The 8,785-nt window shown below is 35.6% G+C and overlaps 1 long non-coding RNA gene across 1 annotated transcript; it reads left to right on the top strand.

Moving 5' to 3' along the window:
• The first annotated feature begins 674 nt into the window (after positions 1–674).
• On the top strand, positions 675–5,841 carry LOC136027273 (uncharacterized). The gene is made up of 2 exons (XR_010617559.1): positions 675–1,330; positions 5,613–5,841. It is a non-coding gene; the product is annotated as an uncharacterized LOC136027273 (long non-coding RNA).
• The last annotated feature ends 2,944 nt before the right edge of the window (positions 5,842–8,785 follow it).

Here is an 8,785-nt window from a genome sequence, read left to right as displayed (position 1 = left end):
AAGAGCCATTTATTCTAGAGAACGAAGTATTGACGAGGGGGTGAACCCCCTCATATACGTAATAGAAATATACGAATATAAATGTTCGTTTTGTAAGTCGATTTTTAAGTTACGTTAAAGTTACGTTTAAGTTACGATTTTTACGTAGTGTTCTTTTTAAGTGACCAAAAAAAATGGAGGACAAATAGGCCCCCTCCTGCACCTCTTTTTTCGAAACCGTCCGATCAAAACTTCCGTAAGAACGCCGATTTTCCAAAAAAAAGTAAAATTAATATGCAAATTTGTTTTCAGTTATTCATGTATTTTGAGCCGAAATCAAAACCTGCATAAATTAAAAAATGTTCAGAAATTATATAAGAAAAAACAAGTTTTTTAACTGGAGGTAAGGAGCCACATTAAAACTTAAGACTAACAGAAATTAGTGTGTAAATGAAAGGGCTTGTCTCCTCCTCAATGTCTCGCTCTTTACGTTGAAGTTTGACTCTTTCTCACAACGCTACTATTTGAAACGATATAACATTTTGGTGTAAAGAGCGGGGCATTGAGGAGAGGACAGTCCCTTTCATAAACAGAATAATTCTGCTCGTATTAAGTTTTAATGTCGCTCCTTACTTTCAGTTAAAACAAAAACTTGCTTTTTTTTATTTAATTAAATCAGAAGCGAACAGAAACCATTCCGCTTATGAGTAGGGTAGGGGGCACATCTTTCCTTCAACCTTCACTTTTTATGCGAAGGTTGACTTTTACGCCAATGATTGACTTTTTGCAACAATCTTTTTAAATAAAAATGGAGCTATTTTGTTATATTTTTTAAAATTTAAGCACAAGTTTTTTAAAAATTTTGTCTTTCCAAAGGTGCCTTCTTTGAATAAAGAAATATTCTAACAGTTACTTTTTTCCAAAAAAATCAAGATCAAATGATTTATATCTTACACTGATTTCATACATGTAAAGTTCATTAAGTTTAAAGTTTTCCATTAATAGCTGTGAGCCTGGGTAAAATTTACCTAGTTTTTTTAAAAGTGATGACCACACTATCAGATTCAGCCTATTTAAAAACCCCAATGTAGATGTTTCAAGCTCCTGTGAAAATGTAGAATTTTACATTTTTTTCAAGAAGAAAGATCACAATAGGTGTAATTTTTTCCAGGGGTAATCATACTAAGCAATTGGTCACTGAAGATTGGCAGAGAGGACCCACTCCCACACTCTTATTTTCCTCAAAAACAGACGATCCAAATTTTGAGAAGGTTATTCTATTCAGCATAGTTGAATGTTTCATAAACTATTCTTTTTGGGGTAAAATCACCCCCAAAGCCAATGGGGAAAGGTACTTGACTTTTTAAATTTGCTTATTGTTCAAATATGAACTTTGCTGCTGGCATGCAAAAATTTTTGGTGAGGAATTAAGCAATGAGATGAAGGAGAGTTTTCTTTTGGTATTTTGCCAAATAGGGGAACAAAGATCAGAAATGAAATATAAAAAAACAAGTTATTTCGACTAAAAGTAAGAAATGTTGCCGAATAAGAGGAATTTTACCCTCCCCCTTCTTCATTTTTTCTTGTTTCACACTAAAATTTGACTGTTAGTTCTTCCAATGCTTTAAGAGCGACTGATCATACCCCTGGCTCGTTGATTGGGAATAAGAAGATTTTTAGTGGAACGATCAAAGAAAAGAGGAGAGGGCAACACACCCCTCATATATCGATTAATTTCTGTTATTTCTTAGTTTTTATGTTGCTCATATCCTTAAGCTGAAAAACTCGTTTTTTTACCATTTAATCAGACAATCCAAATATGTAAAGCTCATTAAGTCTAATGATTCCCATAAGAAATTACAAGCCTTAAAAAATTTGGGAAAATGTTGAAAAGGGGGAGGGAACAACCCCAAAAATTCAATCAATGTTGGTGAAAATTACACCACGATATTTGCATAACAGAGAACCGTACTGTAAAGGTTTTGAACTCTTAAATACAAAATGTGAGTCAGCCGAATCCTGGCACAGCCGTTCATGGCATGTTTCAAAACAGGTGTCTTGCGGCCCTGCCAATTTGACTGTAAAAGATACAAATATTGAATACGGGCACATTTAAGACCTGACATCACAAAACTTGTGTTACTTCATAAGCTAATAGGAAGGTGATGCGATAATCAGAAAAACGTCACAAGACCTGTTTTGCTAATAAGAAAAAAGTGGTAGCCTTGGATGTCTCTTGTTTTGGGTTTTGGCATGGATATAAAGGCATATCTATCAAATATACGGGTAGCAGGTACTTTGAATAGAAGATGGCGTATGAGAGATGAATCTCTGGTGTTTAAGTGGTATTTTGAAGTCTGAAATTTTATGTGTCAAAACTTTAACAGGTCTAGATGAATAATTACAGGTGCTGGAGATTACCCCATAATCCTTCGCAGTGGAATTAAATTTAAAAAGTTACAATTTTTGTCTGTTAAAAGTAAGAAGTAATATTAAAACTTTTAGAGAACAGATGTTATTCCGTATATATGCCGACTCCTTTTCAATGCATCTCTCTTCACGCTCAGGTTTTAAACACTTCAAAAAAAGTCTCTCTTTAAGAATTTTGAATGAAGGTCTAACTTTAGTGTAAAGAGTGGGATATAGAGGAGGAGGCAGCCCACATATAAACTTTTCAGGTTTTAGCGCTTCTCCTCACTTTCAGCAGAAAAAATAGTTTTCTTAAAATTTAACTTCTGATTTTTTTTTCGAATAATATCCGGATGAATACCTCCTCATTCATGGTAATTACCCTAAGGAAGTTCCCCCACGTAAAATTCTTCCCCCGTGAATTTGCTCCCGTAAAAGTGTGTCATCGCTACAAATACCCCCCTCCCCTAAAAAAACAACAACAACATATTGTTCACTATTCCTTAAGAAAAATTCTTCTTAGCTTATTCTTCATCATCTTACTAAAAAAAAGATACCAATTTTTACTTTATTTCTGATCGTTTATTAATTCATTCCGAAAATTACTTCTATGTTGAAAACTTTTCCGAGATCCATCCCCTCCTTCGAAAAGTTTCTCGTAGATAACTGTAATAGATAGTTCTTCGTGGATTATTTTTCATGAGGTGAATGAGCAAATTTGTATTTGAATTCATCTAAATATCCCCCGTGTAAAATTTCTGCTGAAAAGTCTACGCCTACCCCCGAAAATTTCCTTTCCAATGGAAAATCATCCCTGTAAAAAATAGCTCTCTTCCTATGAATATCCCACACTTTCAAAAAATCTGTCACAGTCTTTCCTCTCCGACAAACACAACCCCCCCCCCCCCCAAGCAAAACGTGCAAAATACGACTTGTTGAGAAAAATCACCGGAGAATCTCCCCTTGGAAACTACTCCCTCCCTTAGCAAGTTGGTCTCCAATCACTTTCGACTCGACCCTTAACCCCCCGAGATTTCTCCCGTTGCCTCTTTTCTCTGTTTATTTCGTTTTTCACTCTTTTTCTTAATAGATTTGTCAATTTCGTCAATTATTGACACCTTTGCGACATTCAGCTTTCCCTAAGATTTCGCTCCTTGGCGCCCTTGTCACATTGACCGTTGCTCCCCATGATTTTTCTCTATAACTAAAAGTCAAGTCTCTTAATTCACTTAGTTCAAATTCCATTGCCTTACGTGCTCTACAATAGACAAGGCGCTCAAACAGAAGATGATCACATGTTACCATTAGACTTGCGGAAACACAATGAACAGTCAGCTTTCCCAAGCCTATTTTAACAAGAGCTAAGAGCTCATATGGCACTTGTGACGAAGTTGGAAGAGCCAAGAGCTCATATAGTATGAGCTTTAGCAACATTATAAGAATCAATAGATTGATTTAAAAGAAGAATCAGAGGCTTAATGCGGGTCGGGATTTAAAATAAGAGCTCTGAGACACGAGGTCCGTCTAAATATACAAATTCATTAAGATCCAATCACCCACTCGTAAATTAAAATATATCATTTTTTTTAATTTCGCTCTTCTCTTCAACCCCCCATGTTGTAAAATCGGGGAACACTAATTATCGAGTCAATTTGTGCAGGTCCCTGACATACCAATTTTCATTGTCCTAGCACGTCCAGAAGCACCGAACTCACCAAAGCACTGGACCCCCCTAATTCCCCCAAAGAGAGCTGATCCATTCCGGTTACGTCAATCATGCATCTTCGACATTTACTTATTCTACCCACCAAGTTACATTCCACTCTAAGCGTTGCCCAAGATTTTAGGCTTTCCTCTTCGACTCCCCCTAATGTCGCTGGATCCGGTCGAGATATAAAATAAGAGCTCTGAGACACGATATCCATCTAAAAATCAAATTTCATTAAGATCCGATCACACATTATTAAGTTAAAACTACCTCAATTTTTCTAATTTGTGCAAATTAAAACTCCCCTGCTCCCTCAAAGAGAACGAATCAGTTCGGATTATGTCAATCACTTGTATCCATAACTTGTGCTTATTCTTCCCATCAAGTTTTATCCCAATCTCTCCACTCTGTTATTTCAAGATTTCTGTTTTACAAGATTTCTGACCCTCCATGTTCCCGGATATGATTCGAATTGAAAATGGAGCATCGGAGACATAAGATTCTTCTATATATCAAGTTTCATTAAGATCCTATCACCCATTCGTAAGTTACCTTGATTTTCATGTTTTCCAAGAATTCTGGTTTCTTCCTCCAACTCCCTCCAATGTCACCGGATCTGATCGGGACTTAAAAAAGGAGTTCTAAAGCACAGGATTCTTCTAAATATCAGATTTTATTAATATCTGATCATCCATTCGTAAGTTACAAATACCTCATTTTTCTAGTTATACCGAATTATTCCCCCCCCCAAACTCAATCGAAGAAAGTGGATCTGGTCCGGTTATGTCAGCCTCTTATCTTAGACGTGTGCTTGTTTTTCCCACCAAGCTTCATCCTGATCTCTCCGCTTTAAGTTTTATCCAAGATTTTTGCCCCCCCCCCTCCTAATGACACTGGAAGCCAGTCGGGATTTAAAATAAAAGATATCCGTTACGAGGTCCTTCCAAATAGGAAATTTCATTAAGATCCGATGACTCCTTCGTAAGGTGAAAATACCTCATTTTTTCAATTTTTCAGAACTAGCACCACCTCCCCATAACCTCAAAGAGAGCGGATCCGTTCCGGCTATATCAATCACCAGATGCAGTCAGAATTTAAAATAAGAGCTCTAAGACACGATATCTTTCGAAACATCAAATTTCTTTAACATGATCATTCAATGATTGTTTAATAAAATTTGAACCCATAACTTTCAAACATATCCCTTTACCCTACATGCATGCGTGATGATGCGAACAGCCAAATAATGTTTTTTTTTACCTGAATTGAAAGAATTTTATCTGAAAAAAATTAAAGGTCACCTCGAAAAATAGCGAAAAAATAATTATTGGTTTGTAGGAGTCAGGCTTTAAATAAAGGTGATAATCAGTTTGTTGTTTTTGAAGTCACGTGCATGTCTAATGGAAAGAAGTTATCGTTACTAGTTTTGACTCTTCCTTTGTTTGTGTGCTGTTTTCCACTTAGTCAAACTGACTGTAGATAGAATCTTGGATTTATTAATATATTTGTTTTCCAGGGACTTGAACAGATGAGGATAGATGTCAACGCCTGTCGTATTTATCAATTGTTGCATCATGATCGCGGTCATATTTATGTATGCGGAGATTTTACCCTGACTAATGATGTCAAATCGGTTGGAATTTCAATATTTCAAAAAAAAACCAGAAATATCACTGCGAATGCACCTGCGTCGGTTGTAGAAAGCCTTATTGTAAGTTTCAGTATGAAATAAAATTTAAATATTATCTTTCATAAAGCAAAAGTTTCTTTCATAAAGTGCTGACGCAATGTGGCTGATGTTTTGGTGAGATGGTACCATATACTTATCTCTGACTAGTGAGACGATTCTCTAGATCCATAAGGTCTTGGAAAAGTCTTAGATCCAAAGACTAGAATTTTCAGGATTCAAGGCATATTCTATGACAACGGTATGACCTGGCATATCCTGGAACAATAGGACAAAATATTTTAAGGTGAATGTCTACTTTAAAATTGACAGTTACACAGTAATTGCGGGGTAGATATCGGTAATACCTATTACTAGTAGCATTGATAACGATCAGCAGCTAGATCCTTGAAGAAACTTTAGTTTTAATGATTTTTTTAAAGCAAAAAAAATACACTTAGTTTTTTTGAAATCAGTAAGCGAGCAACCTTCGATTAAATACTTAGTGCCACCATATTCTATCAATTAGACCATATTTTACTGCTTGTAGATCAGCTAAATGCCACATGGTCACGAAATAGTTCCCTTTAAGGATTATGAATTCTGTTGCCTACAGCCTTCCTTCATTTTGGAAGATAAAAGAAGAACTAAGGATAAAAAGGATGCAACCCACATACCCACCCTTATGTTAACTGGATTAATTCATACTCCAAATGTTGCAATAAAAAATTAATAGAAAAAAACTGTTAGCTCTAAGAGTGGGGAGGGAATACCACACGTCATTTTACTCTATAGCGATTCCTCCTCCCTTCAGACGAAGAGATTTTTCTATAGCGTATTTCCTATTTGTCTTTTCATATATTTCCCATATTACAACACTGCTTTCTTCCACATGTTTTTCAAACTGCCTTCTTATTCAAAATAGAATCCTATGGAACATCCCGGTCAAACATTGTTAGCACCATTGATACAGTAGACAAGTCCACAATTTAAATTCTTCGTGAATCTTCTAAACAGCCTTTTTTGTGGAGTTAGCCAGTTTTACTGGATACCTCTTATTTCACAAAAAAAAAAGATACAGCAAGAAATTCAAAAAAGTTTTTTTTTTAATAACAAAAAATATTATAAAACATTTTCCGCCCCCAACTGATTAGAAGCTTCCAATTCCGAAGCGGCAGTTTCTGGCTCTTCATCATTATACATATTTTCTGCCATTTGCCAAACTTGCATAATGTTATCTTCAGAGACGGAGCAAATCACCCAAGGCTCGGTGGGATTCCATGAAAAATCAGATATCTTCGCATTATGACTGCCGTGAATGAACTGAAAATCAAGAAACACTTTTTAACATTGTAATATAATTTGCTGACAAATTTCAAATGGTAATTTTGATGGAAACATGGTGCTGAATGCCTCTCTTGAGCAGTCTGGCAGTGATAAGAATTAAGTGCAGCACAGACAGACCGTTTTGCATCCAAGTTAAGATCTAGCACGTTTACACCTAATAAGATTTCCCTACATGTGATATCTTATTTTTCATTTTTGGCCTAATCTGCGTTGGTGAAAATTACATTTAGAGCAACCGGAATCTGGGTTGGATTCTTAAGACTGTGTGAAAGTTGGAAACATTTTTTGCAAAGATTTAAGGGTTGTTAGAACCAAAACCTATATTTAATGATTTTAAGAGTATCACATTAAATTGTCAAAAGTTTCAGTTGTGTGTTAAAAATTTTCGATACTGAGATACTACTGAAAAAAATTTGTGCTACTTATTCGAGTTAATCTAGCAGAAATATCTTACGTAATCAGTGAAGCAATAGTTTATGTTCGTTTTCATTCTTCCAGTTTCATCTTTAATTCTTCCTTGCGTAAAAAAAAAAAAATCTTTAAAATTAATCTTAATCTGAGATTGGCAGTCCACGCAAAGAAATCAAACGATCCTTCTCTGGTTGATGCAATAAATCTAACCAATCTGACAACTGTATTCAGGAAAAGATATTTGACTTGGCTGCCTTGCATTACAGCTTTTGGCAAGAAAACTCTTTCCTTGTCAACAATAATTACAGCACCAGGAAGAATACGCTATTGGTCAAAGGATTTCTAGTTAGCTTGTGTTTATTTCCATTATGGAGGGGACATGTGTAACACAGATCTTGTTATCTGTTGCCTATATTTTCGTGATCAGGTCACAAACCTCTTTTAAATCTATAAATTCAGCAAGTTCATGTACCTTAGTCAGCGAAAAGGTGGGTGACTGGGATTAAATAAAATGAATTAATACCATAATGTCACCAAGTACAAATACAATGATGCCATCTTCATAGTTGAGGGTTCACCAAAAAGAATCGAGAGAAATTTAGGACGTGGAAAAAATATTTTTCGTTGAAAGCTTGGGATGATGGCAGCTGCACCTGTTCAGTCTTCTTCAACAAATATGCTGCTATTACATACTGTGGCAGATTTTAGCCTTCCGAGGATCTATCAGAACCCATTTAAATGTATAAGGGATGGATAATTTCAAGCATTTCACCCACAAATTTCAATATCTTTGCAGAGAAATCCCTTGACTATTTTATCTGAGTTAGACCGTAAGGACTGCAGTATAATAGGTATTTTTCTCAAGGGTAGGGTGTGCATCAACATTCGTGTTTTAATTGTTTTTTTAGCGAAAGAATATACTAAAAGAGCAAAGAAATCCCGATTATAAAATATTTGTTGGAATATTTTATGAATACACCACCAGCTACAGAACATTCGAAAAAAAACACATATAGGGGGCTGTGAGCAGTTAGAAATAATGTAAAGAATTCTTCTGGAAAGCTCTCTCAGTTTTTCTTTGGATATCGATAATTTTTCGCATTTCCAATGTCGAGGGGGTAGCAGGACACGAGAGATTTTATCATAAAAGACACATGAACCTGTGCTCTTCGACATGGCTGAATTAGCTTCATCCAGTAACGTAGGCGAAACGCTTTAGTTTTTACTTTTTCGTAAGCATATCATTGTCTGGTAATGAGTAACCA

This window comes from Artemia franciscana, chromosome 5 (assembly GCF_032884065.1).
Source record: "Artemia franciscana chromosome 5, ASM3288406v1, whole genome shotgun sequence".
Taxonomy (NCBI): Eukaryota; Metazoa; Arthropoda; class Branchiopoda; order Anostraca; family Artemiidae; genus Artemia; species Artemia franciscana.
This window is presented reverse-complemented; position numbering and strand designations above follow the sequence as displayed.